Genomic DNA, 16276 nt, shown 5'->3' with positions numbered 1-16276 from the left:
CCCGTACCATGCACACACCCAACCAGCCAGCCGAGGGTTAAATAAACTCTTCAAACACACAACGTCAGTGATAAGGAACTTGGCAGCAACTCCATGGCTGCCTGCCAAGAGCTTTTAGTCCGATAACACAGACAGAAATACACACAGTTTGAATAGTCCAGTTGGTAATTAAATCGACGGCAAATAGATGTTGTGTCCGAAGGTGCAAGTGCCTCGCCAGAGATTAGCTTTGTCAGTCACAGAATCCGAATGGCCACCACACTCCCTTTTATAGCCTGTGGGTGTGGTCCAGTGACTCAGCTTAATCTCTGGCATGTCTCTTTTTCTGCTGCTCACGCTTGTCTCTCCGACGCTGACGTGGGTCCAACCACAATGTTTCTTCGTCACTATCCAACGGCTCGGAAACACCTGGCTCCTGGCCAATCTCTTCTCCTTCGGAAGACACCTGAGGCATTGCCAGAGAGGAGGGTCCTGGAGAGGGAGGCCTGGCCGTCTCCTCTCCTTCATGTTCGGAGCCTTCTTCCTCCGATAAGATAGGCTCGGAGGACGGAGCCACAACATGGGACTCGGGAGGCAGCGAATAGATGGGGGCAATGGTGGGTTGCCCCAGTTTGGACAGGTTCTATAGATCCAGGAGTAAAACCGGCAGGAGGCTCCGCCCACCGACCCCAACATCATCAGAATGCTTCTGCGCATGTGCAGAAGAGTGCGCACGTGCAAAGAAAGAGCACATGCGCGGCTCCATTGCGAACCGGTAGTAAAGGTAAGTAGAACCCACCCCTGGGGTGGGGCCAGTCAGAGGTGATATTTACACGTTCTCCGAACTACTCAAAATTTCCGCTACCGGTTCTCCAGAACTGGTCAGAACCTACTGAAACCCACCTCTGGTTGAATCTCTCCTTGTTCAGTTTCCATCCATTATTCCTTGTCTGGCCTTCAGGTGCCTTGGAAAATAGCTTGACCTTCTCCTCTCTGTGGCAGCCCCTCAAATATTGGAAGACTATTATCATGTCACCCCTGGTCCTTCTCTTTACTAGACTAGCCATGCCCAGTTCATGTAACCGTTCTTCATAAGTTTTAGCCTCCAGTCCCCTAATCATCCTGGTTGCTCTTCTCTGCACTCTTTCTAGAGTCTCAACATCTTTTTTATAGTGTTGCGACCAAAACTGGATGCAGTATTCTAGGTGTGGTCTTTATAAAGTAGTATTAGTACCTCACCTGATCTTAATTGTATCCCTCTGTTAATGCAATTTAGGATTGCATTGGCTTAATAGACAATCCTGAATTCTATTCGCACTGCACATGGTGTCTGCTGGGATATTTTGTATAAAAAGGGCATAGTATCCTCCCTTCAGTGTGACTACGGGGTCCCATGTCAGACTGTAGATCACACTGTGACCAGCTGTAAGCTGAAGCCATATATCGATCCAGTATTGGGTGTTTTTAATATAAGCAATGCTGCACTTCAATGGTTAGATACCTAGACATTGATATTTGAACATAGATCTTTTTAACATCTATATTTTATTGTGTTCTACTAATCTGGATGAAGTGTTAACATATACTGCTAGTTCGTGTATGATATGCCATGAGTTAAATAAATAAACATGTGGCAAGTGATTGAAAGCATTTGGAAGGACTTTTTCAGAGGTCGGGTTGAGTGACGTGATTTTCATGCATCCATTCAGAAGACAATGGATAGCTGGAAAAAAAATAATTTTATAATTGCAGGAAACTGATAGGTTATTACTGATGACAAAGGCTGCTCTTTTTTAAGTCCTGGAGAACCTGATATTCAGTGTGTCAGGGTAGTGATTTAAGAGCTGACCAGCTGATGCAATGATGTAATGATGGGAATGGGTCAGCAAGGTTTTTGGCTGTTATCCCTTTAAGAGCCTATATGATAAGAAGAGGCCCTGTTAGGGCGTCTCTCACTCTCTGTGTGTGCTTCCCTGCTGTAATTGCTGCTTGTTTGACCTCTGCCTATAGTACATGTATGTATAGCATATATTCTTTTGTAGATAAAACCACTATTTATTATAAACCTCTGTTTGCTATTATTGCTCCTGGGTTGTCTCACATAGTAAAGCTGTGCGCACTCTGAAACAGTGATCTCAACAATGGAAACTGGGTACATTGGAAAAGAGCATGGAAAGAGGCCTTCAAATGTCTCCTTGATCTTCACCACCTTCTTTGCTATACAAACAGCTTGAGTTTGTTCAGCTTTCCAGCATGGTTATTTACCATTCTGCATTGCTCCTCTATGACGTCTGGAACTCTTCTAGTCTAGGATGATGGTAAATTGAAACACTCTGTGCACCATCTGTGCTTCACATCCCTAAATTGATGGCAGAAACAGTTTGTAAACCTGCTGTTTTGAAATGGTTTTATGCTCTGGAACACTTGGTTGGTAAAGTATCAGCTAATGGTAAAGAGATAGTCAATTGGTAGCTGGAGATCCTTCTGCTAATTTGGGAGCAACCGAGGCACAATAGACTTGGAAGTGCTGCATTAGGAAGAAGCTAAACTTGAGGGAACACTTCTGAAAACCACCCAAATTCCTATTAAATGGACACTGCCGGTTGGAGAATCTGTTGCAAAAGTTCTATTTTGTTTGTATAGAGCAGAAGGTTGTCACCCGAAATCAATTATGGCAGATTTTGAAAATCTAAGCAGGGCTGACCTAGATAGAACTTGGAAAGGAGATTATCAGGAAATTGTAGCGCTATTGACTCTACAACAACAATCAGAAGGGACCTTGGAGATCTTCTAGTCCAATCCCTTGCTCAGGCAGGAAACCCAATATCATTTCAGACAAATGGTTATCCAATCTTGTCTTAAAAACCTCCAGTGTTGGAGCACCCACAACATCTGGAGGCAAGTCATTCCATTGATTAATTGTTCTAGCTGTCAGGAACGGTTGCTTCTCTCCTTGATTAGTTTCCATCCACTGCTTCTTGTCCTGCCCTCAGGTGCTTTGGAGAATAGCTTGACTCCCTCTTCTTTGTGGCAGCCCCTGAGGTATTGGAACAGTGCTATCATGTCACCCTAGTCCTTCTTTTTTGTTAAACTAAAGGTAAAGGTTCCCCTCGCACATATGTGCTAGTTGTTCCCGACTCTAGGGGGCGGTGCTCATCTCCGTTTCAAAGCCGAAGTGCCAGCGCTGTCCGAAGATATCTTGGTGGTTATGTGGCCAGCATGACTCAACACAAAAGGCTCACGGAATGCTGTTCCCTTCCCATCAAAGGTGGTCCCTATTTTTCTACTTGCATTTTTTTACGTGCTTTCGAACTGCTAGGTTGGCAGAAGCTGGGACAAGTAACAGGAGCTCACCCCGTTATGCGGCACTAGGGATTCGAACCACTGAACTGCTGGCCGACCTTTCGATCGACAAGCTCAGCGTCTTAGCCACTGAGCCACCGCTCAGTTAAACTAGACATACCCAATTCCTGCAACCGTTCTTCATATGTTTTAGCTTCCAGTTCCCTTAATCATCTTTGTTGCTCTTCTCTGCACTCTTTCTAAAAGCTCAACATCTTTTTTTTTATATTGTGGTGACCAAAACTCTTCATGACTCTCGGTAGGCTACCAGCCAAGCTATTTACTGATATTGCCATTTTATCCAAGCTTTTGAATGAAAGTGGAGGACAACAAAACTAAAAATAATGCTTTTAGTATTGTATGCAATGCTAATGTTTTGCTCCTGGGCTGTCTTCAACTCAGAGCAGCCTTTTTCTGCACTTAAAACATTTCTTTCCTCGGGGTAATCTGAACACCCTGTAACCGTTCACGCTTTTCTTGGCTGCTGAGTAGCATTGCTTGTTGGTCTATTTCCAATAAAATCATTATGATTTCCCCACAAATAGCTATGAGCCTTTGGAAGCTTGGCAGTGCCTTTAAAGCTTTTATGCTGATCAAGGTTAAAAGATCCACATTGCAGATACAGAAACTCAGCTAAAATGTGGTCACCCTGTTCTGGAAAATCCAACTTCTTCCTTTTTTTTTTTTTGTCATTTGTCTTTACAAAAGAACATCAAATCTACTTGTTGGAAAGGTGAATTGGCAATAATTTACCTAATGTATCCAAAAACTGCTTTTATTTCAGGGTTTTTTCCCCCCTGAAAAAAATTGCCCATAGGGAAGAGGGGCTAGTAGTTGTCTGACCTCCTTAGAATGGAATAAATTAATATCAATTTTAAAGGTATAGGTCAGTGATGGCTAATCTTTTTGCCATTGCGTGTCAGGACTGGGGGTGGGGTTTGTCTCGCATGTTCATGCCCACACCCATAATTTTATGCGCCCTGCCCCTGTGCATGCACCTGCGACCCTCACCCACCCACCCCCGCTCCTGGCATGGGATGGCACAGTAGGCCCGTTTTTTGCTCTCCCCAGCCTCCAGAGCCTTTCCAGCCTATTACTACCTGTAATGGATTTTGGCTTAATTAGCATGTTTTAGAAAGCATGTTTACTCACACGCTAGACTCAATGTAGTAAATGAGATTCAATCTGGTTTTAGTAATGGTCTACAGCCTTAATCCCCTTCCTCCTCTTGTTGATTTAGTTATAACAGGGGTCTGCAACCTTAAACACTCCAAAGAGCCATTTGGACCCATTTCCCACAGAAAAGAAAACACCGGGAGCCACAAAACCCTTCCCGTGCCTGACTATTTCTTGAACGGCCACAAAACTAGCCTATGTAGTTGAATTAAATGTTCTGTTTTCTTCTGAAACTTTTCTTTTTTTGGATTTATCCATGGTTGGCCTACCGGGGGTTGAAAAGCTCAATAAATCGTGTGCTGGCAGGTGTCACACATTGGCGGTTGTGACTCATTTTGAGTGACAGGGAGATGCAGCAAAGGGGTGAAAGAGCCACATGTGACTCCAGAGCCACAGGTTGCTGACCCCTGGTATAGGTAGTCCTTGAGTTATGACCAGTGATGGTATTCAGCTGATTCGTACCGATTCGGGCGAACCGGTAGCGGAGATCACAGGTGGCCCACCCACTCGTCCCGGTGCTATGCTGTCCTTTTTAGCCATGTTTTTGAGGCTGGGCACATGCGTGGAAGGTGCACACAGAAGCAAAAGACATGCACAGAAGACCGGGCACATGCACGGAAGGTGCATGCGCGAAGTGAGCATGCGTGCATGCGATGAACCGGTGATAAAAATCTTTGAAACCCACCTCTGGTTACAACTAGTGGTGGGATTCAGCCAGTTCGCACCACTTCGAGAGAACCGGTTGTTAACTTTCTGTGCAGTTTGGCAAACTGGTTCTTGGAAGAAACCATTAGGGCAGAGAACCAGTTGTTAAATTACTTGAATTCCACTACTGGTTACAACCAGTTGCTTAGTGACCATTTGAAGTTATGATGGATCTCCCATTGTAGATCTGCTGGCCAAAACCACCAACCCTGTGATTGTATTTTGGGCACTTGGCAACCTGACTACATTTATACTTGTTTGCAGCATCCCACAGTCATATAAAACTGTGATTTACATACATATATTTTTTGCCAGAAACTGGTATTTACTTCTAATGTTTAGCAAAAAAAAAAAGCCCATTGTGGACAATGAATTCACTTAAGGCCTGTGGTGTTCCCTTAACCATGGTGATTCACTTAACAACCACCACATAAAAGATCATAAAATCACAGAGTGACATGGTGACCTGCTTAACAACCAGTGTAACATATGGCCATAATTCCAAGCTCAATTATATCATCATCATCAGTCAAGGGCTATTTGTATATGCTTAGCAGGTGAAGACTGATTAAATACTGTCAAAATGCAAAGGGAATATAGTTTGTATCAATAACAAGGTTCACAAGACAATGGATTTTCTCTTTTGAGAGTCAAGTGAGAATTAAGGTCTCTTTTAAAAATTCATGGCAAAAGCTATATGCACAGGCACACAATGTTAACTCGCAAAGCATCCCTGGCCTGCTCTCGAAGTTGCCATAGGTAAGGAGGATGGGAAACTGATGAAGCAACATGGCAGCCAAAGACAGGAGCACCTTCCAGACATCTCTCTCTAAAGGTTGTATCCCAGGGTTACCTACAGTGGCCAGAGGGGAGTGATCTCTACAACCCACGAAATTTGCTCCATTGGCAAATGTGATTGATGACACACCCTGGAGGGAGGGGGAAAACAGAGTCATGATTAGGGCTGTAAATTACTTGGGGTCAGAGTTGGCTTCATTTGGGTACATGCTGACAAGGAGCTCCTAATAAATAACTGGATTTCTCTTGAAGCTTCACTCGAGGCTCATGATTTAATTAGGGCATCCGTCGGAACACTGACACACAAATTGAGCTGTCACGAGAATTGTCCAATCTACATTCACAAGGATACTCAAATCTTATAGATGCTCAGCCTCTGCTTAAGTCCAAATCCCATTGTTGGAAGGAAAATCCATCTGGTTCAGTTCCAAGCTGGGGAAAGACGCTGGAGGCTGACTGGAAAGAAAGTTTATTGAAGAACAGAACTAACCTGTGGTTCCAACATGTGCTTCCACGCATGTGCCTGGCCTCAAAAACGTGCCTAAATAGGACAGCATATAGCTGGGGCAGGTGGGCAGGCCCACCCACAATTTCCGCTACCGGTTGACCCAAGCCCGCCCAATTAGATTAGCACCCCTTCAGGAGCCAGGCCCAGTTCGTAGGCACACACAATGTTAAAGGGAGGACTTTTTGCTACAAGTCCCAACGTTAAGGTAGCAGGAGATAGCAGAGAAAAAAGGCAGAAGCAGGAAAACAGGAATTATTTGCAGATTAGAATTTAGCTGGAAGACAGCGAAATCCAGGTCAAACAATCCAAGGTCAGGCTGAAGATTTATGAAGCCAAGTCAAGGGACAGACAAAGTATTAGTCAATTAAAAAGCTGGGTTCCTAAATAACTGGATTCCAGACGAGAGTCACATAATGAGAAGCCGCTTGCTTCAAGCAAGAGAAAACTGTTATTGTGAGATTTAAGATTCCCTCCCTGCTAAACATGCCCTGGAGATACCAAATCATTCTTAAGCTTTGCTGGTGAATTCAGCATCTTGTGGCTTGCTCAGCAAACTGCAGAGATCAAAAAAAGGAATAGCCAAAATGGGCTGAGGGGCAAGGGAGTGCCTGAAGCAGCCTTCACGGTAGCTGAGTCTGACTCCAAGGGCATGACATTTCTCCTGAAGATAACTGTTCAGCTAGCAGTGTGACAGCTAGGTAAATTTACGATTTAAGAAAGGGATAGGTGACGCGGTGGCTCAATGGCTAAGACGCTGAGCTTGTCGATCGAAAGATCGGAAATTCAGCCGTTCGAACCCCTGGTGCCGCGTAATGGGGTGAGTTCCCGTTACTTGTCCCAGCTTCTGCCAACCTAGCAGTTCGAAAGCATGTAAAAAACGCAAGTAGAAAAATAGGGACCACCTTTGGCGGGAAGGTAACAGCGTTCCATGCGCCTTTGATGCTGAGTCATGCCAGACACATGACCACGGAGACGTCTTCGGACAGCGCTGGCTCTTCAAGTTTGAAACAAAGATAGGCACCGCCCCCTAGAGTCGGGAACAACTAGCACATATGTATGCCTTCCATCACTGACCTATTGTTGATGGGGAGAACCAAACAGAAAATATAACGACATTCAACTGATCACACTTAGAATATTCTCTTTCATTGACTATGTACCATCAAGTCATTTTCAACTCCTGGTGACCACATAGATAGATTTTTCTTCAGGATTATCTGTTTCTAAAATATAATAGAATAACTGAGTTGGAAAGGACAATAATTTTTCATCGTCTGCTACCATTTGTCAGATATATATTGATGATCGTGCTCATTTGATTCTATGAGGAAGTTATCTGGTCAATACAGCTTCAGGTTCAAAAAGTTGTTTTATTATTTACAAAATATATACATGCATACAATAATGAACAGGGTGTCCTGTTGCAGCTTTTATCCTAACTGTATGACTCAGATGTTGAGAGGAGAGATAAGTTCACTTGTTGTCTTGCTGAGAGATAGATGAGAGAGAGACCAAAACAGGGAAGATGTCCAAGTGGTTTCTGGGTAAGAGTCCAATAAAAGAGTTCATTGGCTGATATAGTCACATGTGATATCTGTAAAGACTTAACCCCTTCTAGTCTCTGGTGCATCATAAGCAGGCAATATTCTGACAAGGACCTTACAGGTCTTCTTACCCAACCCCATGCTCAAGTAGGAAACCCTATACCATTTCAGACAAATGGCTGTCCAATCTGTTCTTAAAGACCTCCAGTGTTGGAGCACCCAGAACTTCTGGAGGCCAATCATTCTACTGATTAATTGTTCTAACTGTCAGAAATTTCTCCTTAGTTCTAGGTTGGACCTCTAATCAATTGTCCTTGATGAGAACAACTAATCCATGGAATGACTTGCCTCCAGAAGTTCTGGATACTCCAACACTGAAAGTTTTTAAGGAGAGATTGGATAACTGTTTATCTGAAATGGTATAGACAGGGGTGAAATCTAAAATTTGTTATTACGAGTTCTGTGGGCGTGGCTTGGTGGTGGTGGGGGTAATGTGACTGGGTGGGCGTGGCCAATTTTTTTTTTTTTTTACTTTTAAAACCATTTTTTCTACAACCTCTTCAGCTAAGAGGTTGTAAAAAAATGTTTTCAAAAGGTTCTGAGGATCCAAGCTGAGTTCCATGATCAGGGAACTCAGCAGGGATTGTCAGAGCATTTTTTATTTATTTATTTATTTTTTATTTGATTTATATGCCGCCCTTCTCCGGAGACTCAGGGAGGCTTACAATGCGTTAAGCAATAGCCTTCATACTTTTTGTATATTTATACAAAGTCAGCTTATTGCCCCCACAAACTAGGTCCTCAATTTACCTACCTTAGAAAGGATGGAAGGCTGAATCAACCTTGAGCCTGGCAAGATTCGATCTTACTTTAATTGCAGACAGCTGGTGTTAAATTACAGAGCTCTGTCTGTTGAGCTATCCAGGCTCCCTGGATAGCTTAACAAGGGCTAACAAAAGATAAACAAGGGTATTTTTCTTTTAAATGCCTTTGATGAGCCGCACGATCATCAGAGGCTTTTTTTTTTTAACGTTTAAAAGCATTTTTTCGGCCGAAGATGTAGACAAAATGCTTTTAAAAGTAAAAAAAAAAGCCTCTAATGATTGTGCGGCTCAGCTGGGCATGGGGGGGGGGGCGGCGAGGATTTTTGCTACCGGTTCTCCGAACCACCCACCTCCATTGCTATCGGATTGGGTGAGCCGGTCCGAACCGGGAGCATTTCACCCCTGGGTATAGAGTTTCCTGCCTGAGCAGGGGGTTGGACTAGAAGATTTCCAAGGTTCTTTCCAACTGTGTTATGCTGTTATTTTACCCTTATGGGAAGCTCCCATTCCCCGAGAATGAAATATTTTGGAGAATATTAAAAGCGGTAGAATATTATATTTCCCCTAAAGGAGAAGAGGGGAAACATGTGCTTAAAAGGCAGAAAACAGCCCCAGTCTTCCTGCTACAGGAAAAAAAGTCTCAAGCAGAAGACCTGAAGTCTTTAGGAATGGAGATTTTGTACCCATTCAGAATGACTGGGCCAATCTATTCATAAGCAAAGAGACTCCAAATAAGCAACACAATTAGGCAAACCAAAGCTGACAAGATTAGCTCAGACAAACACCTAGGATTTGCATTTCCCATTTTCTTGTAGAGCCAGCCATGACCCCTACATGACCCAATAGGAATTTGGTAACAGCCATTAAAATATTAAAGGACACATTCTTACATAGGAACAGGCAACTCAATCACAAAGCCCCAAAGAATATAAAAACCCACCTACTCTCAACCCCATTTTGTCAGCCATCCCAGAAACATGCTGCTGTCATCGAAGTTTCTGGTTACTGAATAAACAGAGACCTCCTTTCCAAAATGTGGCTTGCCTTCATTTTATTTTCAGCGCCTTTCTCCCGTCTTGGAACCGGACCAAGATTTTTCTTCCAACACTGTTATAGGCAAATGCAATTTGATGCCAGTGCAATTCCTTTTTCTGCACCTATTAATATGACAGCTGCCCAAAATCTTTTGGAGTGGGCAGATAATTCTACTCCATCTACTCCAACAAATCTCTTTTTTTAAAAAAATCCACGTTTGTATTTGCAACTTTCCCTACCATAAAGCATTTTATATACAGCCCCTTAACATCCATATCTGCCAATACAAATTCACCGAAAAGGGATCCTTTTTTAAATTCCGTTTCCCTGATGTGTCATTCTTTGATCTGTAATATAGGGGATGTTTTAATGTAAATCTCCTCAATACACCTCTCTGTTTTTTAAACTATTCCGTTTTTGATGCAACTACAATTGACTTCAATTCAGACACATCCCTTGTCTATTTTTCTCTCCATATCTGTCTGCAGGATGTGCCAGGAAGCCAAGAAAGAGATGTAAAGGGAATCAGCATGGTAGTTGTGCTCTGTTCTTTAGAAGCTATTTTATGAAACACCATTGAAGAATGTTGCTTGAAGCACCAGCAAAGGAAACCGCTTCTTAGATACATTGTACAGTTCTACTTCTATGCAGTCTCTCTCCCTCCCTTCTCTCTTTCTCTTCCTCTGTGTCTGTATGTCTGTAGACAAAAATGGAGACTACTGCAAGAATGGTCAGCTCAGTCATCTTTCTTATGGTCCAATAAATGTCCCTAGAACTCTGTAACGGGTTCGATTTACAATCATTGTATTGTCCACAAACATTAATTAAGAGTGCTGATGCTGTTAGGTAGTTCCAAACTCTCTGCAGTTCAGAGTAAGAAGTGTCACACACAGCCTCAGTGTAGTGCATAAAGCAAAATCAGTGGTGGAATTCAATTTTTTTTACTACCGGTTCTGTGGGTGTTGCTTGGTAGGCATGGTGTGGGTTGGTGGGCATGGCAGGGGAAGGATACTGCAAAATCTCCATTCCCACCCAACTCTGGGGTCAGCCAGAGGTAGTATTTGCCGGTTCTCTGAACTACTCAAAATTTCCGCTACCAGTTCTCCAGAACCTGTCAGAACCTGCTAAATCTCACCCCTGAGCAAAATACAGAAAAGCAAGAGAAAAATAATGGTCCATGCTCTTTGGAAGTTCATTCTTTCCAAATTTAGAAGAAGGGGTCGACCTATTCTTCGAAGCGCCTGAATGCAGGACAAGAAGTAACGGATAGGAAGATCATGAAAGAAAGGTCTCTTTAATATTGAATCTTTAATAGTAAGACCGTGTCTGGAATACTGCATCCAGTTTTGGTCACCACAGTATAAATAAGTTGCTAAGACTTTAGAAAAAGTGCAAAGAAGAGCAACTAGGATGATTAGAAGGCTGGAGACTAAAACATATGAAGAACAATTGGAGGAACTGGGTATAACTATAGAGAAAAGAAGGATTAGGGGTGATATGATAGCAGTCAGTGGTGGCATTCAGCCGGTTCGGGAGAACCGGTAGTGGCGACCTGCAGGTGGGCCTGCCCACAAGCCCTGGCACTATGCCGTCCTATTTAGCCATGTTTTCTAAGCCGCATGCATGCATGCAAGCTATGCACATGAGCAAAGCACATGCGCAGAAGGCTGCGCACATGTGCGGAAGGTGCGTGCGCAAATTAAGCGAGCGTGCATGCACACATTTTCAGTGCACGGAGAACCAGTGATAAAATTATGTGAAATCCATCTCTGATAGCAATGTTCCAGTATGTAAAGTGTTGCCATAAAGAAGAGGGGGGTCAACTTATTTTCCAAAGCACCCGAAGGGCAGACAACAAACAACGGATGGAAACTAATCAAGGAGAGAAGCAACCTGGAATTAAGGAGAAACTTCCTAACAGCGAGGACAATCAACCTATGGAACAGCTTGCCTCCAGAAGTTGTGGGCGCTTCATCCCTGAACGTTTTTAAGAAGAGACTGGACAGCTGCTTGTCTCAAATTGTATAGGGTCTCCTGCTTGAGCAGATGGTTGGACTAGAAGGTACCTCCAAGGTACCTTCCAGCTCTATTCTGATTGAAAGCAATCTAACCTAGAAGTAAGGAGAAATTTCCTGAGGCTGAGAAGAATTAATTAATGGAATGACTTGTTTCTGGAAGTTGTGGGTGCTCCATCACAGGTGGTTTTCAAGAAGAAAAGACAGAATAGCTATTTGTCCAGAATGGAATGGGGTATTCCTGCCTGAGCAGAGGGTTGGATTTGAAGAAGGGACTGATATAGTGATGGATCTAACCCAATAACTCACAAGACAGAGTAATATCTTCTAGGAATTCTTTTATTGCAGGCCTGGATTGTTCCTACGCCCATTCATCTAACAGCAACTGACCTTTTGTCCTTCTCTTGCAGGTACACATCTGGAACTGCTGGATGGCCTCATGGTGAGACCTCTTATACCCAGGGGGAGGAGTTAGAGGTAAGGTGGGATTGTGGGAATGATGGGATATGTGGTTATGTTAACCCTTGCAGGACTGTGACGGGTTGTGGTGAGAATGGGTTAGACATTTAACTTGACAGGGACTTCAAGGTCCTTTTCAGCTCTACTTTGTTATTTTACCCTGTTATAGGTACAAGCAATTTGGTGCCAGTACAATTCCTTTTTCTCCAACCCTGAAGTCTTGACTGTGCCACCATGCTGCATGACTGGCATCAGCCGTGGGCCTTAACAACGGCTATATTAAATGGCTGGATGATTTATATTCACTGGCTGAATGCAATTATGCTTTATTGAATGTTTAATCCTGCTTTTAAGATAGCTGTACATGGTTGTATTTTTCTTTTTTTACTGTTCCTGTTGTTCTTAAATTGGTTATGGGCCACCAGAGCTAGTGAGACAGGTAGCTAAATAAGTAAAACGACCTAGTAATTGCTTCCCATACTTTAACATTTCTTTTGGTTTTGTCATATGCCATGTCACTGATTTGTCACATCCTTCTAGAGAGATTGATGGTGAGAGGTGGCATAACCTGTTAGGAGTTGTCTTTGTTTTTCTTCCCTGCTGCTTCATCTCCCAGCTGTAAAATGCTAATACATGTGACATGGACAAATATCAGGTTTAACCTGATTTATATAACATGTGTATGTGTATGTGTATGTGTATGTGTATGTGTATGTGTATGTGTATGTGTGTGTGTGTGTGTGTGTATCACATTTAGAAACTGTCGATCTCCCTCACAGAGCAACTCTGGGCAGTGTACAAATAGAAATAAAAGCATAAAAGCTATATAAATACACTACCTGTGTATTGACTTACCACAATTGAGCCCAACATTTCTGTTGCTAAGTGAGAAGAGTCGTTAAGGGAGCTTTGCCTCATTTTACGACCTTCCTTGCCACGGTTGTTAAGTGAGTCACTGCAGCTGTTAATTTAGTAACCCGGTTGCAAAGTGAATCTGGTTTCCCTATTGACTTTGCTTGTCAGAAGGCTGCAGAAGGGGATCACCTTGCTTAGAAACAGAACTTCTGTTCTGTCCCCTCCCACGAGTGGCCTTACAGAGGCTCAAATAGCCCGGCAGTAACAAACGCAGGCTAGAGAGACTGAAGCTGGCCCTTTAATAAATAGTTCTCTTCCAAAGCGTATTTCAGTCCAATAGTTACCGGGCAATGTTCCAAAGGTCTTGGCACATGGCCAGCAGGCTAATGCAGGAATGCAGACTCTTGTCAAAAACTCCAAACTAACAGTTGTAACTCCACTGCATCCAAAACACCAATAAATTGTTCACCATGCCTTTCCAGCCCAGTCACACTGCTTTTATACTTTGTAGGGTGTGGCCCTACGTCTCCTGACCACACCTCTTGGGACATGGCAATAGCTGTTCTCTACAACATCTCCTACATCTCTCTCTTGCATCCAATAGGGGCTCCCCCTCGTCGTTACCGGCCTCTGTTTCCACCTCAATTTGGCTGGGGTCCATAGGCACGTCAGCAACTGTCAGTTCTTGCTGACTCACCAGTGAAGACGGCCCCTCCGGCACATAGCTCGTGACAGCTTTCTCCTCTTCCATATCATCCTCCGAATCAGCATGCGAAGATAAATCAGCCTCTGGGGCCGTCACAACAACTTCTAATCTCAATTGTGGTCATAAATCAAGGACTACCTGCAGTGGGTGCAGGTACAAAGGCCTTTCTAGCCATAACTGCCACTTGCTCTTTAGCGGGAGCCATGATTATACCTGATTCCTGAAATCTGCCCCTCTACCTCTCCCCACAAATCCTTCCAGATCTTCCTAAGGCCCTCATATCTCATGACAGTGAAACGGATGAACCAAATATCTAAAAGATGGGAAAAGAACTATCTGAAATGTTCCCCTTGTCATCCCCTATATTTCTTTTTCACTCACTATACTTTGACACTGTTATAATCCCAAAAGGTTTCTGGTACTCTATAACAAGGGTGTCAAACTCAAGGCCTGTGGGCTGGATCCGGCCTGCGGGGTACTTAGATCTGGCCCGCGGGCCCACCCTGGAAACAGCAAAGGACTGACCCGTGGTGCCTCTGCCAGTGAAAACGGAGCTCTGGTCCTCCTGGGCTCCGTTTTTGGCCATGGAGGCCTCCTGCAGCTCTGTGCCAGAAAAAAAAAAGCTCGAGAAGGCCACACGTGGCCCACTCGGGCTCCGTTTTCAGCTGCGATGGCCTCCCCAAGCTCCGTTTACACTGGCAGGGGGCTGCAGGAGGCTGTCACGGCCGAAAACGGAGCCTCGATGAGTAAGGTTGAGCTGGCCATGCCCACCCTGGCTATGCCCCCTGGCCATGCCATACCCCCAAGCCTCCCGAGGTCAAACACAACCCTGATGTGGGCCTCAATGAAATTGACTTTGACACCCCTGCTCTATAACAAAGGTCCCCAGTCCCTGGGCTGTGGCCTTCATCTCACACAGAACTATCCCCTGTCCCCTCACCCCTCCTTGTCGGTCTGCCAAGCCAGGAAGATTGGGGACCACTATTCTATAATACAAAAAATAGAAGGAAAGAAAGAAAGAAAAACCCATAATAAAAATATCAAACCATCTATCATTCGAAGATTCTTGTGATCGTAGACTTCTCTAAAAAAAAAAAGAAGAAGAAGAGTTTTAAACCTTTAGAGGTTTCTCCTCAAAATTTGCTCTTATAGAATTACGGAATACATTTAGAGCTATGGCTTTCTTTAAGCTTGTTCCGTAACATAAGTGACAGCTGTTATCCCTGCAGGAAGCCATTGTGTAAGATGCAGGGTTTCCTGGCATTTCGGGCTCCAGAGAGAAGCGGAGGTGACAAGGTGATGGATGTGATAGAGGGACGAGGGTCCGGTTGATGGCAGAGGAAACTTAAAGGTAAGGAAGAAGTGCTATGGATCCCATGAGGGCAGAAGAGGGAGTCAACGGAGGAGGCAATTAGGAATATTTGCTTGGGTAGATGGATTGATCGGTTGGATTTTAATAAAAGAGAGTATTTGCAGTTCAGGGTTGAGATATGGGGTCCTGGGTGTTCTCCGAGCTTGGTCGTTTTCTTGCAGACATTTCAGTGAGAACGATTAACCAGAGGAACGGCTTGCCACCAGAAATTGTGGGTGCTCCAACAATGGAGGTTTTTAAGAAAAGACTGGACTGAACTGAACTGATATAAGGTCTCCTGCTTGAGCAGAGGACTGAACTAGTTGACTTCCAAGCAGTGGTGGAATTCAATTTGTTTTTTACTACTGGTTCTGTGGGCGTGGCGTGGTGTGACTTGCTGGGCGTGGCTTGCTGGGCATGGCAGGAGAAGATACTGCAAAATCTCCATTTCCTCCCCACTCCTGGGAGAAGGATATTGCAAAATCCCCATTCCCACCCCACTCCAGGGGAAGGATACTGCAAAATCCCCATTTCCTCCCCACTCCTGGGGGAAGGATTTTGCAAAATCCCCATTCCCACCCCACTCCAGGGGAAGGATACTGCAAAATCCCCATTCCCATTCCACTCCAGGGGAAGGATACTGCAAAATCCCCATTCCCACCCCACTCCAGGGGAAGGATACTGCAAAATCCCCATTCCCATTCCACTCCAGGGGAAGGATACTGCAAAATCCCCATTCCCACCCCACTCCAGGGGAAGGATACTGCAAAATCCCCATTCCCATCCCACTCCTGGGGAAAGGATATTGCAAAATCCCCATTCCCACCCCACTCTGGGGCCAGCCAGAGGTGGTATTTGTCGGTTCTCCGAACTACTCAAAATTTCTGCTACTGGTTCTCCAGAACTGGTCAGAACCTGCTGAATTTCACCCCTGCTTCCAAGATTCCTCCCAGCTCTATTCTGACTTTCATTACCCAAA

General features: G+C 44.2%; 1 protein-coding gene and 1 long non-coding RNA gene across 3 annotated transcripts in view; both read left to right on the top strand.

Annotated features, from left to right (window-relative positions):
* The window catches only part of LOC117667735 (uncharacterized), a 31961-nt gene extending 21271 nt beyond the window's left edge, over positions 1-10690 (top strand). The window contains exon 2 of the long non-coding RNA XR_009622965.1: positions 10400-10690. This is a non-coding gene — a long non-coding RNA (uncharacterized LOC117667735). The remainder of the gene's footprint in view (positions 1-10399) is intronic.
* Positions 10691-15187: 4497 nt separating this feature from the next.
* CALN1 (calneuron 1) overlaps positions 15188-16276 on the top strand; it is a 423249-nt gene continuing 422160 nt past the window's right edge. Inside the window, exon 1 of one of the 2 annotated variants that reach the window (XM_034420798.2) lies at positions 15188-15297. The gene's annotated coding sequence lies outside the window, so the exon portion shown is untranslated. The remainder of the gene's footprint in view (positions 15298-16276) is intronic. The other variant, XM_034420802.3, reaches the window with a different exon arrangement.

Source organism: Pantherophis guttatus, chromosome 1, assembly GCF_059756535.1.
Source record: "Pantherophis guttatus breed Tessera chromosome 1, ASM5975653v1, whole genome shotgun sequence".
NCBI classification, from domain to species: Eukaryota; Metazoa; Chordata; class Lepidosauria; order Squamata; family Colubridae; genus Pantherophis; species Pantherophis guttatus.
The sequence above is the reverse complement of the archived record's forward strand: the minus strand, read 5'-3'. Positions and strand labels throughout refer to the sequence as shown.